Source organism: Pleurodeles waltl, chromosome 3_1 (assembly GCF_031143425.1).
Source record: "Pleurodeles waltl isolate 20211129_DDA chromosome 3_1, aPleWal1.hap1.20221129, whole genome shotgun sequence".
NCBI lineage: Eukaryota > Metazoa > Chordata > Amphibia > Caudata > Salamandridae > Pleurodeles > Pleurodeles waltl.
Genome location: NC_090440.1, coordinates 1558346155 through 1558364426, shown reverse-complemented (window position 1 = coordinate 1558364426; position 18272 = coordinate 1558346155).

Genomic DNA, 18272 nt, shown 5'->3' with positions numbered 1-18272 from the left:
AGTATAACTCACGCCCTCTCAATGCACTGCTGATTACCCCAGATATCATAGTAATCATGACATCTTTTATAATATCATTAAAAATATCAATGTAATAACAGCAGTCAAATTATTGATGAGAAAACTGTGCAGGGGGGTGCAAGTTATTGTTAGCTTAGGGCACGTGTTATAGTTACCTGAGAGAACTGCTGAATTTCTATGGTTTTGTGTGAGTAAGTTTAGAACTTAACTATAATGTCCCTGTAATCTTCTTTTTTTAAGTATATATATATATATATATATATATATATATATATATATATATATATTTATATTTATATAGATAAATATATACACTGAAAAAAGATGAGAGATAGAGAGAGACAGAGTGACCGAACCGCTGAGGGATCCTGAAGGCCCCTGTGGTCTTAGCTGGCTCCCTGCATCCGTCTGGAGCCGGCATTGCTCCCACGAGTGGGGAGCTGCTTTAAATAGTGGCTCCCTGCTTGTGGGAGCTATGTTTTCCTGCACGTATATTTGCGTGCAAGAAAACAGAGGAAAACTCAGCTTTCTGCCAGTGGGAGCTGATTGACAGTTCTTGCTGTCAGAAAGTTGATTTTGTTTGCTTTTGCTTGGTGGGAGCTGGCACGTCCACCCCCCGCCCCCTCCGCATTCACAGCTATCTTTGCCTCTGGAAGGTGACGGTCCCTGGGGCTGGGGGTGGGCCACGCTGCCCTCCGCACAAAAATAAATCTTTGCCTCTGGGAGGTGGCAGTCCCCGGGGCTATAGGGGGGGCTGTGTGGGCCCCCCACATAACATATTACATTGGACCCATGGAGACGGTGGTCCCTGGGGCTGCGGGGGTGCTGCACACCCCTGAACACATCTAAATATTTCCCCTCGGTTGGTGGTGGTCCCTGGGGATGTAGGGGGTGGCAGGCACCCCCTGCATACCTTATTAATTTAGTTCCGTGGAGATGGAGGCCCACGGGGCTTTGGCAAGCTAAGGAGGGGGGCCCGTGCACCACCTTCCTTATTTTTCACATGCCCCGGGACTTGACCCACATGGGGGCTTCATGTAGAGGGCAGGAAACCACTGAGTTTTTTGATGTTTTAAACAAATATACTTATAAGGCTTGACAGGGTCCCTCTGGGACACCAGCACCAGAGTTAAGGGATCAGGGTGTCCCCACCCTGGCCCTACACTGGCCCCTTTTCTGTTTTTTTCTTTTTTTCCTGGGACTCGGCTGAAGCCAAGTCCCAAGATAGCTGACAACCCTTCCTGCTAGAAGTGTTGGCAGCCAATCAGACATCAGCTCAGGGACAGTTGGATCCAAGGAGGATCTGCATCCCTACATATCTATAATATTTAAACTCTAATTTCTCCAAAACTACTGAACAGATTTACATCACATCACAAAAAGCGTGCTTTCTGGACCAAGATCTAGCTGTCTGCAAAATCTGGTGTAATTCATTCAGTATTTCAGGCTGTAGTTGTGTGAGAAAATGTGAAAAATCCAATTGACATGGAATGGAGAAAAAGTGTTTTTGGACTCCCCGTTTTACATTTTGAAACTTTTGTGAAGAGTCATCAAACGTCACCAAAGTTATTGGCAAAACAAAAAATGCTCCATCTATGGTAAAAATGGTCCTAACTATAACTACCTAGTAGCGACTGCCACTAGGTAATATATATATATATAAATATATTGGGGTCTTTGGTTGGCAGTCAGGTTACCCTCTGTCCAAGCAAGGACCCTCTCTCTAATCAGGGTAAGACACACACAATCCAAATTATCCTGCGCCTACCCTCTGGTAGCTTGGCACTGAGCAGTCAGGCTTAACTTAGAAAGCAATGCGTAAAGTATTTGTGCAATAAATCATGCAATAACACAGTATAAACCCCACAAAAATACACCACACAGGTTTAGGAAAATATAGCATATTTATCTTGATAAAATAAGGCCAAAACGATCAAGATTTTATAAGTACACTTTGAAATACCACTTTAGAAAATGATAAAAAGAGTTTTATGTTCTTAAAAGAAATGTGTCTCTTTCAAGCACAAAGTACCTGGTTTGCGTCTAAATTATCCGCAAGGGACCGCAGAGAAGGAGATGCCCTGGGAGGAGTGCATCGGTTTCTCCGGGAGCACACAGACGATGCATCAATATTTTCCATGCAGCAAGGGCATTACGTTGATTTCCGGCGCATGGACTTTGATCCTCTTTGGGTTGCGGGGTACTTGGATGCCCCTGGGATGATGCAGAGTAATCCTGGGCTGCAGGACAAAGTCACAGGGGGGCTGCGTCGATCCAGTGGGCGATGCAGGGAAATTTCTGTTGCATGGCAGGGGCTGCGTCGATTCTTCTCGCAGGAAGTCGGGCTGCATCATTCCGGTTCAGCTATGCCTCGATCAATTGGGTTGTGCGTCAAAGTTCTGGACGCAACGCTGGCGCTGCGTAGATTTCCACTTGGGGAGCCAGGCTGCGTAGTTCTGGTTCAGCATGCAGTGATTTTTCTCACCATGATGGAGGCTGTGCATCGATTCTGGCAGGCTGTGTGTTGGTTTTTCACCGCACAAGGAGTTCTTTTCAGAGATGAAGTCTTTTTGGCCGGGAAACTTCAGAAAACAGAAGGCAAGCTCAATCAAAACCCTTAAAGAGCACTTCTCAGCAGAGCCAGAGGGCAGCCAGGCAGCAGGGCAACAGCAAGGCAGCATTCCTTTTCAGAAAAGCAGTCAGGTGAGTCCTTTGGACAACAAGGCAGCTTCTCTTTGCAAGTTTCAGGTTCTAGTACAGAGTTTCATCCGCAGTGGTACAGAAGGATTTAAGTGCAGAGAAACGCTCACTCTCTAAAAGTGGCATTTCTAAAATAGTAATATTAAATCCAACTTCACCAGCCAGCAGGATTTTGTATTACCATTCTGGCCATACTAAATATGCCCTTCTTACCTGTTAGAAATGGGGTCTTTGGTTGGCAGTCAGGTTACCCCCTGTCGAAGCAAGGACCCTCACTCTAGTCAGGGTAAAAGAGAATCACCCTCAGCTAACCCTGGCTTACCCCCCTTGGTAGCTAGGCACGAGTAGTAGGCTTAACTTCAGAATGCTAGGTGTAAAGTATTTTTACCAACACACACAGTAACTTAATGAAACCACTACAAAATGACACAACACAGGTTTAGAAAAATAGGAAATATTTATCTAAACAAAATAAGACCAAAACAACAAAAATCCACAGTACACAAGTCAAGTTATCAATTAAAAAGCAAAAAGAGTCTTCAAGTAGTTTTAACCCTTTCTGTGCTGTGGACGTAATGGTTACATCCAACGGCACAGTGCTCATGTGCCGAGGACGTAACCATAACGTCCTCGGCACTGAGCTCAGAGGGAGCGCTAGTGCTCCCTCTGTGGGCTTCCCTCTCCCCCCCCCAAGGCAGGGATGGAAGGGAAAGCCCTACCCCTTCCACCCGACCCCCCCTGATCCCCCAGTGACCTCTGATGACATCAGCGCACATTTGTGCGCTGACCTCATCAGAGGCCACTTTCCCATTGTGCTGGCGCCAGGGATAATTTTTTAAGTTTTTGTGTGTTATTTTTTTGGTTTTTTAGATTTGGGGAGCGACCCCTTAGGCAAGGGTCGCTCCCTAGAGGGCAAATTATATTTAGGCCATTTCTGTCCCCCTTGGGGGCAGATCAGCCTATTTTTATGAGGGCAGTCTGCCCCCGGGGGGGGCTAAAATCCTCTAGGCACCAGGGATATTTTTTTTTGTTTTTTAGAGGTGGGGAGCGACCCCTTAGGCAAGGGTCGCTCCCCTGGGGGGGAAATTGTATTTAGACCATTTCTGCCCCCCTTGGGGGAAGATCGGCCGATTTTTGTTAGGCCAATCTGTCCCCAAGGGAGGCAGAAACCACTAGGCACCGGGGATTTTTTTTTGCGCCAATTTCATGCAAGGGGAGTGACCGCTTAGGCAAGGGTCACTTCCGGGGGGGGGGGCAAATTTATTTTAGGCCATTTCTGCCCCCTATTGTTATTAGGCCGATCTGCCCCCGGGGGGGCAGAAACCTCCAGGCGTCAGTGATCATTTTTTTTGTTAATTTTTTTGTTTTTTAGAGGTGGGGAGCGACCCCTTAGGCAAGGGTCGCTCCCCTGGGGGGCAAATTTATTTTTGGCCATTTCTGGTCCCCTTGGGGGAAGATCGGCGTATTTATATTAGGCGATCTGCCCCTGGGTGGGGAGAGACCACTTAGGCACCAGGGATTGGTGTGTGGGTATGTGTGTGATTTCTTGGGTAAGGGTCACTCCCCATGGGGGCACATTACTGTTGGCCATATCTTCCCCCCTTGGGGGCAGACTGGCCTATTTTTGGAAGGCCCATCTGCCCCGAAGGGGGGGGGGGGGGTGCAGAAAGGCCACCAGAGACCAGGGAAGTTTTTTTTCCAAAATAAGAGGGAGGGGGGTATGGCCATATCCCCACCCCAAATAAATGGGCCAAAGTTATTCTGCCCACCAGTGGGCAGATGGGGCAATTACCCCTCATCCACACCCCGGGGGGCAGAAAGTCTACTCGATGCCAGGGAATTAAAAAATATATATATATATTGGGATGGTGGCTGCCAACCAGTATGGGCCTGGTTATGCCCCCATCCCAACTGAAGGGGGTAACAGTCTTTCAGCTCTCCCCCACACTCTAAAACATCTTATCCCACAGCAAGCAAGAAGACATTTTATTCTTTTGGGTTTTGGTTATACATTTGGGTCATGAGAGCTTGGCTAACTCTCAAAATCGTCCCACTTGGAATGGTGAGGACTGCACTTTATGGACTTTGGGACGCTGCCATGTAGAAAAATCCACAGGACCTAGACACATCTGAAAACTAAACATCTGGATGATTCCAGGGTGGTGTGTTTCACATGCACCCCACACCATTTTCTTACCCACAATGCCTTGCAAACCTCCAACTTTCCTGGAAATCACACATTTTTCCCACGTTTTTGTGATGGGACCTTCCGGAATCTGCAGGAATCCACAAAATTCCTACCACCCAGCATTGTCTCATCTATACCGATAAAAATTCTGCTGCACTTGTCAGCTTAAAATGTTTTTTTGCAAAGTGCCCTTTTGGATCCCCTTTGGTTCCCCCTCAATATCGACATGTTTTTGGCTCTTCCCTTTCACAGGCATTTGGCCCACCTACACAAATGAGGTATCATTTTTACAGTGAGACTGAGCGGAACGTTGGGTGGTATGAAATTTGTCCAGTGCAGTGATCACACACAGAAATGTGGGAAAAATGAGATTTTGGGGGGCTAAATTTGAAGCTTGCTGAGGATTCTGGGTAAGAAAACATTGGGGGATCCACGCAAGTCACACCTCACTGGACTCCCTCGGGTATCTAGTTTTCAGAAATGTCTGGGTTTGGTAGGTTTCCCTAGATGGCTGCTGAGCCCAGGACCAAAAACGCTGGTGCCCTCCCCCACAAAAACAGGTAGTTTTGTATTTTATAATTGTGATGTGTCCAGATAGTGTTTTGAAGAATTTCCTTTTGCGGGGAGTAGGTCTACCCACAGAAGTGAGGTAGCATTTTTATCAGGAGACTTGGGGGAACGCTTGGTGGAAGGAAATGTGTGGCTCCTCTCTGATTCCAAACTTTCTGTCACTGAAATGAGAGGAAAAAGTTTTTTTTTTGGCCAAATTTTGAGGTTTGCAAAGGATTCTGGGTAACAGAACCTGGTCAGAGCCCCACAAGTCACCCCATGTTAGATTCCCCTAGGTGTCTAGTTTTCAAAACTGCGCAGGTTTGCTAGGTTTCCCTCGGTGCCAGCTGAGCTAGAGGCCAAAATCCACAGCTAGGCACATTGCAAAAAACAGCTCTGCTTTCTTTGTGAAAATGTGATGTGTCCACGTTGTGTTTTGGGGCATTTCCTTTCACGGGCTCTAGGCCTAACCCCACAAGTGAGGTACTATTTTTATCAGGAGACTTTGGGGGAACGCTGGGTGGAAGGAAATTTGTGGCTTCTCTCTGATTTCAGAACTTTCTGTCACCAAAATGAGAGGAAAAAGTGGTTTTTTGGCCAAACTTTGAGGTTTGCAAACGATTCTGAGTAACAAAACCTAGTCAGAGCCCCACAAGTCACCCCATCTTGGATTTCCCTAGGTGTCTAGTTTTCAAAACTGCTGAGGTTTGCTAGGTCTCCCTAGGTTCCGGCTGAGCTAGAGGCCAAAATCCACAGCTAGGCACTCTGCAAAAAACAGCTCTGTTTTCTTTGTGAAAATGTGATGTGTCTACGTTGTGTTTTGGGGCATTTCCTGTCGCGGGCGCTAGGCCTACCCCCACAAGTGACGTACCATTTTTATCGAGAGACTTGGGAGAACGCTGGGTGGAAGGACTTTGTTGCTCCTCTCTGATTTCAGAACTTTCTGTCACCGAAATGAGAGGAAAAAGTGTTTTTTTTGGCCAAAGTTTGAGGTTTGCAAAGGATTCTGGGTAACAGCACCTGGTCAGAGCCCCATAAGTCACCCCATCTTGGATTTCCCTAGGTGACTAGTTTTCAAAACTGCGCAGGTTTGCTACGTTTCCCTAGGTGCCGGCTGAGCTAGAGGTCAAAATCCACAGCTAGGCACTTTGCAAAAAACAGCTCTGTTTTCTTTGTGAAAATGTGATGTGTCCACGTTGTGTTTTGGGGTATTTCCTGTCGCAGGCGCTAGGTCTACCCACACAAGTGAGGTACCATTTGTATCGGGAGACTTGGGGGAAAACACAATAGCAAAACAAGAGTTATTGCCCCTTGTCTTTCTCTACATTTTTTCCTTCCAAATGCAAGACAGTGTGTAAAAAAGAAGTCTATTTGAGAAATGCCCTGTAATTCACATGCTAGTATGGGCACCCCGGAATTCAGAGATGTGCAAATAACCACTGCTTCTCAACACCTTATCTTGTGGCCATTTTGGAAATACAAAGGTGTTCTTGATACCTATTTTTTGCTTATTATATTTCAGCAAATGAATTGCTGTTTACCCAGTATAGAATGAAAACCCATTGAAAGGTGCAGCTCATTTATTGGCTATGGGTACCTAGGGTTCTTGATGAACCTACAAGCCCTATATATCGCCACAACCAGAAGAGTACGGCTGACGTAACAGTATATTGCTTGAAAAAATCTGACATCGCAAGAAAAAGTTACAGAGTAAAACATGGAGAAAAATGGCTGTTTTTTTACCTCAATTTCAACATTCTTTTATTTCAGCTGTTATTTTCTGTAGGAAACACTTGTAGGATCTACACAAATGACCCCTTGCTGAATTTCAGAATTGTGTCTACTTTTCAGAAATGTTTATCTTTCTGGGATCTAGCACTGGTTTCTCACCCAACTGGAAGGAGGCTGAAAGCGCAAAAAATAGTAAAAATGGGGTATGTCCAAGTAAAATGTCAAAATTGTGTTGAAAAATTGGGTTTTCTAATTCAGGTCTGCCTGTTCCTAAAAGCTGGGAAGATGGTAATTTGACCACAGCAAACCCTTTGTTAATGTCATTTTCAGGGAAAAAACACGAGCCTTCTTCTGCAGCCCTTTTTTCCCATTTTGTTTTAAAAAAATGAAATTTTTGCTGTATTTTGGCTAATTTTTTGGTCTCCTTCAGGAAAAAGTCTGGGTACCACTAGAATCCCTAGGATGTTGGAAAAAAAGGATGCAAATTTGGCTTGGGAAGCTTATATGAACAAAACGTTATGAGGGCCTAAGCGCGAACTGCCCCAATAGTCAAAAAAAGGCTCGGCACAGGAGGGGAAAAGGCCTGACAGCGAAGAGGTTAAACACACAATAACAATGTTAGCGTGAAAATGTACCTTGGGTGCGTCAAAAATATCCCCGCACGGGTGAGTGTGCGTCAAAAAGGGCTTGACATGCGTCGATTTCACTCACTAGCAAGACCTTGCGTCATTTTTCCTTTCGTAGGGTCGGGCGCGTTGTTTCTTCTCTCCACAGGAGAACAATGCGTCGATCTAGTCAGCACTCAGGTCCGGGCAGGCCTTGCGTTGTTTTTACACTCCCAGCGGTGTTTGTGTCAGAAATTCAGCCGCACGATGATTCGAAAACCACACAGCGCGGGCTGCGATCTGCCAGCCTCCGTCAGCGATGCTGCATGTCGTTTCTCCAGCTCCGTGCTTCAAATCTCCGGTTGCAGTTGCAGGCGAGCATTGATTTTTCAGCCTCAGATCGGAGTCCCGTCTATCTTTTCCCCGCACGGCGTTCTGTGTGTGGATTTCTTCCTCATAGGCTGCCAGCTTCTCCTTTCAGGGTCCCAGGAACTGGATGGGCACCACAGGGCAGAGTAGGTGTCTCTCCAGACTCCATGTGCTGGCAGAGAGAAGTCTTTGCTGTCCCTGAGACTTCCAACAACAGGAGGCAAGCTCTAATTCAAGCCCTTGGAGATCTTCACAAGATGGAAAGCCCACAAAATGCAGTCTTTGCTCTCTTACTCTGGCAGAAGCAGCAACTGCAGGATAGCTCCACAAAGCACAGTCACAGGCAGGGCAGCTCTTCTTCCCCAGCTCTTCAGCTCTTTTCCAGGCAGAGGTTCCTCTTGGTTTCCAGAAGTGTTCTAAAGTCTGTGGTTTTGGGTGTCCTTCTTATACCCCTTTTGCCCTTTGAAGTAGGCTTACTTCAAAGAAAAGTCTCTCTTGTTTGTGAAATCCTGCCTTGCCGAGGCCAGGGCCCAGACACACACCAGGGGGTTGGAGACTGCATTGTGTGAGGGCAGGCACCACCCTTTCAGGTGTGAGTGACCATTCCTCCCCTCCCTCCTAGCACAGATGGCTCATCAGGATATGCAGGCTACACCCCAGCTCCCTTTGTGTCACTGTCTAGTGGGAGGTGCAACCAGCCCAACTGTCAAACTGACCCAGACAGGGAATCCACAAACAGGCAGAGTCACAGAAATGGTGTTAGCAAGAACATGCTCACTTTCTAAAAGTGGCATTTTCAAACACACAATCTTAAAATCAACTTTACTAAAAGATGTATTTAGAAACTGTGAGCTCAGAGACCCCAAACTCCACATGTCCATCCGCTCCCAAAGGGAATCTACACTTTAAAAATATTTAAAGGTAGCCCTCGTGTTAACCTATGAGAGGGACAGGCCTTGCAACAGTGAAAAACAAATTTAGCAATATTTCACTGTCAGGACATATAAAAAACACAACTATGGGGGTCATTCTGACCTCGCCGGTAAAATGCGCTTACCGCCGGTCAGAAGACCGCCATAACACCGCTGCGGGCGTGGGAAACCGCCACGGTCATTCTGACCCGCAACAGGCAAACCGCCAAAAACCCGACATCCACAAAAGTCCGCCACACCAACGGCCAGCGAAAAACTGGCGATGACCAAACCTCCACCGTCACGCCAACAGAAATACGCCCATTCCATTCCGACCCACGAATTCATGCGGCGGTCTTTCAACAGCGGTATGCCATTGGCGGTACACACCGCCGCGGTCAAAATACACACACAGCTCCAAAACACTGCCACATTGGACATTTTGAAATACACACACCTGATATACATACAAACACCACTCCCACACACCCAACACAATATAAAACACACACCCACATCACCCACAAACCCCTACGACCACCATTAATTGACTAAGGCCAGAGAGAGACACCACCAGCTAGTACAGAGCATTCACAGGCACATTACACCATCACTCACACAACATCCACGCACAAAACACCACACACCACCACACTCACCACACTCATCACCACAAACACCACCCCACACCTCATCCACACCACCCCATGGCACCCCAAAGACACCCCAGGTTTTCAGACGCTGAACTCAGGGTCATGGTGGAGGAAATAGTTCGGGTAGAGCCCCAGCTCTTCGGGACACAGGTGCAGAACACCACCATTGCCAGGAAGATGGAGCTATGGCAAAGAATAGTGGACAGGGTCAACGCTGTGGGTCAGCATCCACGAAATCGGGACGACATCAGGAAGCGGTGGAACGACCTACCGGGGAAGGTGTGTTCCATGGTATCCAGACACAACATCGCGGTGCAGAAGACTGGCGGCGGACCCCCACCTCAACCCCCAGAATTTACAACATGGGAGGAACAGGTCTTGGCGATCCTACATCCTGAGGGCCTCGCAGGAGTAGGCGGAGGAATGGACTCTGGTAAGTCTAATCTCAACTACTTCATCCCCCCCCACCCACCGGCATGCCAAATCATACCCCACCCTCCCCCCTCCCCCATCACACATCCTCCTTGCTAATGTCTCACCATCACAACCCACCCATCCCAACACCAAGCCCTGCATGCGACCACAAACCATGGACACCCATCACCTAAGCATGCCCACTGCACATACCCATCCCCCCCAAACCACCGTCACAACAGCCCCCACAAGGGAATGCCAGCACTGGGGTACACGGGCACCCACCCATTGCACGCTATGGCACACACAGAAGCAATAACCATACTCTTATACCCCTGCAGGACCCGAACGCCATGACACCGCCCAGGAGGGTCCAGAAATTTCCATTCCACCCCCAGAAGAGGCCCACAGTGATGACAGCAGCTCTGTCTCCCTGGACCCAGATGACCAGCCCAGCCCATCGGGGACCTCGGGACAGTCGGTTCCCCTCAGACAGCCACAGGCCACAGCAGACCTACCCCCCTCTGGGAACACCAGCACAGCACCCACCCAGTGGGCCCATGCCTCTGTCTCCAGGACACGTCAAGCAGCGGTGTGTCCACCACTACAGGGCACCCAGGTTAACCCACCACCCCAACAACAACAGGGACCTGGGGGCAGTGATAGTGGGCACACGGTCCAGGGGACAGAGGCCCAGGGAAACAGGGGAACTGGGAGGGCTACTGTGCGACAGGGGGGGACAGGCCCAGGGAACCCACTCTCCACGAGGCCCTATCCTCCATCATGGGAGCATACCACCACTCCCAGGAGACGATGGTGACGGTCCTGGCCAAGTTCCAGGAGATCCAGGTACTGCAGGAGGAACAGTTTATGGGGTTCATGGAAGAACTCAGAAACATCAGTTCCACAATGGGCACCATCGTTGTGGCTCTCAATCAGATTGTCAGCACATTGCGGGACCATGTGGCACCACAAACGGCCCCTGTCACTAGCATGGACCAAGAACAGGCTACCACCTCCGCCGGCGCTAGTGGACAGGAGGCCCCGACACAAGAACAACAGGCCACCAGAACCCCACCCCCTGCAGAAGGAGAACCACCCTGCAAGCGGGGCCTGAGATCTAGGAAGAAGACAGAGTAGGATGCCAAGACCCCCGCCAGGAAAGGATACCCCCTGATTGTCATCCCACTGTCCCACATTGTCACCCTGTCCAACCTTAAACTGCCCCTGCTTCACCTTCCACAGGCATATGGACAATGCACCTGTGAGACTGAAAATCTGGACTCTGCCATGGACATTCCTCCACCATCACCGAATTGCAACCATTACCCAAAATTGAGCACTTTAATAAACACACTTATTGCACAAAAATAATCTGGAGTCTGCCTGTATTTTTGAACAAATGTATTACACAGAACCGTGCCAAAATTTCCAGTTACATTGTGATGACAACATACCACTGTCACACAGCTGTAGTCCATGGGGAAACAAAGCAGAGGTCACGGAGTGGGGCCCACATCTCTGAAATTGGAAGGGAAAGTCACAACTCAGTTAACATACACTGGGGGGAAACTCAGACAGTAGAGAGGCAGGAGACATTAATTAAATGTAAAATGCCGGTGTTGATTCTTACCTGTATGTCAATGAAAATACTGCTGTATTACTGTGTCCCTGTTGTCTGTGTCGTCCTCTTCATCTTCCTCCTCTTCACTCTCCGCAGGCTCCACAGCTGCCACAACACCGCCATCTGGACCATTGAAGTGGGGGAAATAAAACTCAATGAAACAATTCCTTTTTCTTCATTTAATGTCATAAGAGAGACGGAGAAGATTCATCTTAACAACGGGGGCACAGAGGGAAATAACCGCCTAGCAAGGAACATAGAACACAGTGACATCATGTCAATGATGCCACGCTGTTCCATGTCCCCACGAGGAAATACATTGCAAAGCAGTCACCACAATTATCTTCCCTTTTTTTTTTTTTTTGAATTAGAACAAATAAAGCAAATTATGAGAACAAATAAAGTAAATTATGACATAACAAAGTCTTGAAATTTTTTTGGCGTTTCACATATTCTGGTGATTTTTCTACATTTGTGTTCACCATTGATGCCTGGCACAATTCCACCGCCAGAGACAACAACATCAGAATAACTTTGTGCAGTCGGATCCAGTGCTGTGCGAGAATTGTTCCACCAGCTCCCATCTGCCAACCTAACAGCATTCTTCCGCACTTCACGTATTTGCTGAGTATCCTTGAACTTAGATAATCCTTTCTTAACTAAAACAGGATTTTTCACCCTCACCCAATCGCCAACTTTTAACTTACTTTCCTTGTTGCCTTTACCAGTTGCCCTTTTTAGACCACAGACATTGGAGTTAAATTCTGCAACCCGCCAGAGTTCCTTAAGATCACAACCTACATGGAACAACTTTACCATTCAAAAAGGGCACAACTCAGTAGATGCCACTCTCACTCTCATAAGTTCAAATGGAGTTTTCCCTGTGGCAGTGTGAGGTGTGGTGCGATATGACCATACCAATTCCTTAATAGCTTGATCAGTAGACAGGTGATTTCTATATGAAGCTTGAATACAGTCTACCAGCACTCGATTAAACCGTTCTACCATGCCATTACTTTGTGGATGGTAAAGAGGTGTTCTGATATGCTTCACACCACACTTATTCAAAAATTGAAGCATCTCCGCCGAGACAAACTGAACACCATTGTCTGTTAGAATTTGTTCAGGAAAACCCTCACGACTAAATATCTTTTTCAGGCATTCTATTACTAGACGAGTGGTGGGAAACCTGACTGGCTCAACCTCCACCCACCTGGATAAATGATCAATTATTACAACAAAGTATCTCATATTGGGAGGCAAAACGTGATAAGGACCCAAAAGATCAAGACCAAGTTTCTGCCAAGCCCTTGCTGGAGAAGGAACGAAAGTCTCCAATGTTCCTTCTGTGATCAACACTTTGTCACTAGTACAGCATCTTGTGCAATTCTTTACATAGTCTTCAATTTCAGTATCCATTTTGGGCCACCAAAATTCGGATCTCAATTTTCTTTTGGTGATTGTACACCCCAAATGACCCATATGAGACGCCGCAATCAACCTTCTCCTTACGCTTTCTGGTGGGACCAACCTTTTGCCTCTAACCAATTTATCTCCTTCAATGGACATCTCATCAGATACCTTCCAAAATGATTGTAACTCAGGTGGTAGACCCCTCTCCTTGGGCCAACCCGATTTGACCAAACGCATCACTTCACAGAGAATCTCATCATCCTGTACAGCCTTCACCCATTCTCTTTCATCTAAAGGCACAGTGCTTTCAGCAACACAGGCAATGAAACATTCTTCAATTTCAGTTTCCCATTCTTGTTCATCATTATCATTAATAGGTAGCCTAGATAAACAATCTGCCCTCCTATTTTTCCCACCAGGTATGTACTCTACTGTAAAAGTGAACTCCAACAGCTTGGCAGATAACCTTGCAATCCGCGCTGTTGAACGTTTCACTTTTCTACATGATAGAATTTCTACCAGGGGTTTGTGGTCTGTCTTCAGCACAAATTGTCTACCCCACAAGTACTGTTTACATTTTTCAATACTCCAGACACAGGCTAATAATTCTTTTTCGATCACTGAGTACTTGCGTTCCACCTGCCTTAGAGTTCTAGATGCGAATCCCACAGTGCTTTCCTTTCCATCATTGCAAATTTGAGATATGACAGCACCAAGCCCATACTCACAAGCATCTACAGTAACTATGGTGTTCTTGTTTTCCGAAAATGGCTGTAAGGCCGGAACACTAACAATTTCTTGTTTGATTTGCTCAAACATGTCATTACATTCCTTGGACCAAAAGAACACAGGGTTTCTCAATATAGTTCTAAAACACTCAGTATTTTTGGCAAAGTTCTTCAAAAATTTAGCATAGAATTCGCATAACCCAAGAAACGACAGTAGCTGGTCCTTGGTTTTGGGAGGAGGTGCCTCTAGTATGCTTTTAACTAAACTTGGCTTGGGTTTGATGCCATCCCTTGAAAAAACATGGCCAAGGTATTCAATCTGATCAACCTTGAAAACACATTTATCTTTTCTCAAGGTAACGTCTCTGTTTTCCAATGTGTACAACACTTGCTCTAAAACTTTATCATGTTCAGCCTCATTTTTAGCAAACACTAGAATATCATCTTGAAAGACTGCAACGTTAGGATTGTCCGTAAACATGTCAGACATTAGTCTCTGGAAAGCTGCAGCCGCTGAGGCTAAACCAAAAGGTAGTCTGCAAAACTGATAAGTACCATCAGGAGTAATAAATGCAGTAAGATGTCTAGAATCTACATCTAAATCTACTTGGTGGTATGCTGACTTTAAGTCTAATTTGGTGAATCACTGAGAAGAGCCAGTCTTCGCAATCAAGTCATCAATTCTTGGGAGAGGAAAACTATCCACCCAAATCGCCTCATTTAAACTTCTCAAATCCACACACATCCTCAAGTCACCTGACTTTTTCTTAGCTAGAACTATGGGAGATAACCACAAAGTTGCCTCAACCTTTTCTATCACACCCTGATCACACATTTCTTTTAGCAACTTGGACAATTCAGATCTCACACTTAGAGGTACATTCCTTAGCTTATGTTTAACTGGGATAGCATTGTGTTTGAGTTTTACCGTGTGAGAGTAATTAGTGATCTTACCAAATCGTTCCTGAAATAATTTGGTAAATTTATGTTGCCATACCTCCACTGGATTGGAGACCAAGTTGACTGGACTTGAACTCTCTTCGTCTAACATTACAGGTTTGTCTCGACCCGGCTTGATTGTTAGATTGAACTTAGCCTGATGAAGCAACCCTAGAACATTAATCCCTTTTTTTGCTACATAGATTTTACCACGCACTGTTCTATCAAAAATAGTTATCGAGGCCCAGAAGTAACCCATCAGATCAATTTTGCTACCCTCAAACGCAACAGTGGAAACATCTGGAGGGTAAAGAGTTTTAGAAATCCAGCTTTCTATATACTTTTCCTGAGCCACTATAGTTATGCGAGCCCCTGTGTCCACTAATAACCTAATGTTTTTTCCATCAATTATTACATCCACATCAGGATCAACAACAACTCTGTTAAAATTGGCAGAATCTTTAACCACTAACACATATTCATTCATTTGTTCTTCCACCACATTCTCTGTATCACCGCTGATTACACAACGGATATTTTGCACTTCTGCACACTCTCGCAAAATGTCCCAATTTATTGCAGTTTCTGCATTGTTGTTGTAAAGCTGGACAGTTTTTGAACGAAGATACGTGCATCGAAGAACCACATCTGTAGCATGTAAGTTTCTGATTGGTTTTACTTCTAAAAAACGAATTGTCCTGTTTTCTTTCTAAGCGCTTATTGTTGCTATCATTTTGTGCATTTACAACCGCTCCTGAAATGGTTGCACTGGCCATGGAAGCCTCTAGTAGTTTGGCATCCTCCATGGAACATTCATTGCTTTTGGCAATGTCAATAGCCTTATCCAACAATGGATCTTTGCAAGTCAGTAACTTTTCCTGAATTCTTTTTGAAGAACACTTGGAAACCAGCTGATCACGGATGAGCTGCGAAGTGAAATTCTCAAATTCACATTTAGCTGCAAGCACTTTCAGCGCAGTAATAAAGGTATCGATGCTCTCACTGGGGCTTTGTGACCTCGTGAAAAATTTATAACGGTGGACAACAATGTTCTTGGTTTTAATGAAGTACCTGTCCAATTGAGCAATGGCCATTTCAAACTCATCTAACTCCTCATCAACAGCGAGTTCGTAGACTGGAAGATGATCAAAAGTATTCTGGCCCTCAATTCCCAAAACAATACAATAAACTTTTTTTTCTTTCTGGTCTGAATTTATGACCATCAATGGCACCTAGATATGCTTTAAACGACCGTAACCAAAGTTTCCATTCAAGAGGTGGATCGCCTGGATCTTGCAGAAAGGGCGCTGGAGGTATAACATTCTGCATATTTACCTATAGAACGCACAGAATATATATAAGTGACCAGAGTATTAATGTACAAATGCACGCTGTTGCCTTTAATATTGTACCTTCACAAAAAATTGATTGAAAGAAGTACTAGAAAAGGACAGAAAGAATCAGCAGTACTGAAATGTTAATGTCCCACAGAAAGATGGCCGAACTGCCAATACATTAAGTTAGTCCATTTTCTGTTTTTGTTTTCCCCTTTTTTTTTTTTTTTAAAGAAGTCCGTCGTTTATTTCTTTGAAATTTCAGATTGTACTGTGGCGTTGGACAACAGTCTCTTCAAAATACGGTAAGGAGAGAAAAAAAATGACAAAACACGTTCGTTAGAATTGTTTGTGCGCGGCGGATGTCAGCTGTGCTAGCGTCTTCACACGCGCTGTGACAACAGCCGTGAATGCCGATTCGTTTGTGTGCTACAAATGCGCGTAGTAATAAACGCTCGCAATAAACAAAATTGCACTGTGTGCGTAGTGCAACCAGTGTCAATGACCTCTGTGCCCCCGCAATCCACGAAACCAAAAATGAAGTAAGCGCTCGGCCAATTTCAGCAGTTCGCAGAAGTCCGTGTAGAGTAGAAGGACTGAACAGATGATCACCGAAACTGAAGTTTGAAGGGCCAAACCTGGAGACCAGATTTAGCACAATGCGAGTTTCATCCTCGTCGCCATTGAAGTGGGGGAAATGAAACTCAATGAAACGATTCCTTTTTTCTTCATTTAATGTCAAAAGAGAGACGGAGAAGATTCATCTTACCAACGGGGGCACAGAGGGAAATAACCGCCTAGCAAGGAACATAGAACACAGTGACATCATGTCAATGATGCCACACTGTTCCATGTCCCCACGAGGAAATACATTGCAAAGCAGTCACCACAACCATGTTCCTGCAGGAAAGGCACCTGGCGTCGCAAAGCCAGGTTGTGAAGCATACAGCAGGCCACGATGATATGGCACACCTTCTTTGGTGAGTACATTAGGGATCCACCTGTCATATGGAGGCACCTAAACCTGGCCTTCAGGAGGCCGAACGTCCGCTCGATCACCCTCCTAGTACGCCCATGGGCCTCATTGTACCGTTCCTCTGCCCTTGTCCTGGGATTCCTCACTGGGGTCAGTAGCCATGACAGGTTGGGGTAACCAGAGTCACCAATGAGCCACACACGGTGTCTCTGAAGTAGTTCCATCACGTAAGGGATGCTGCTATTTCGCATGATGTACGCGTCATGCACTGACCCAGGGAACTTGGCATTTACATGGGAGATGTACTGGTCAGCCAAACAGACCACCTGGACATTCATGGAATGATAACTTTTTCTGTTCCTGTACACCTGTTCACTCGTGCTGGGGGGGACCAAAGCAACATGTGTCCCATCAATTGCACCAATGATGTTGGGAATATGTCCAAGCGCATAGAAATCACCCTTCACTGTAGCCAAATCGCCCACCTCAGGGAAAACAATGTAGCTCCACATGTATTTCAGCAGGGCAGACAACACTCTGGACAACACCTTGGAAAACATAGGCTGAGACATCCCTGATGAAATGGCCACTGTTGTTTGAAATGACCCACTTGCCAAAATATGGAGTACTGACAGAACCTGCACTAGATGGGGGATCCCTGTGGATTGGCGGATGGGTGACATCAGGTCTGGCTCCAGCTGGGCACACAGTTCCTGTATAGTGGCTCTGTCAAGCCTGTATGTCAGTATGACATGTCTTTCTTCCATTGTCGACAGGTCCACCAGCGGTCTGTACACAGGAAGATTCCTCCATCCCCTCGCAAGTCCCAGCGGACGGTGCCTAGGAAGGACAACATGGAGCACAGAGTCAATCAACCCACAGGTACGTTCCCACAGCTTGCACAGTACACGATTCTCAATGCATTGAATGGCTTGTATGAGTGGTGATGCAAGGCCTAGGCATGTGTGACGCAGTAGAAATTAAGATATGGGGGCCCTTGAAATGGCGGCTGCCTGACCTGTGAAGTGCGACAGTGGGATGTGAGGTCAATGCGCTGGCGTGGCACACCGTGGCGGTAGGCGGTCGAATACCGCGGCGCAAAGCCGCATTGGTTAAC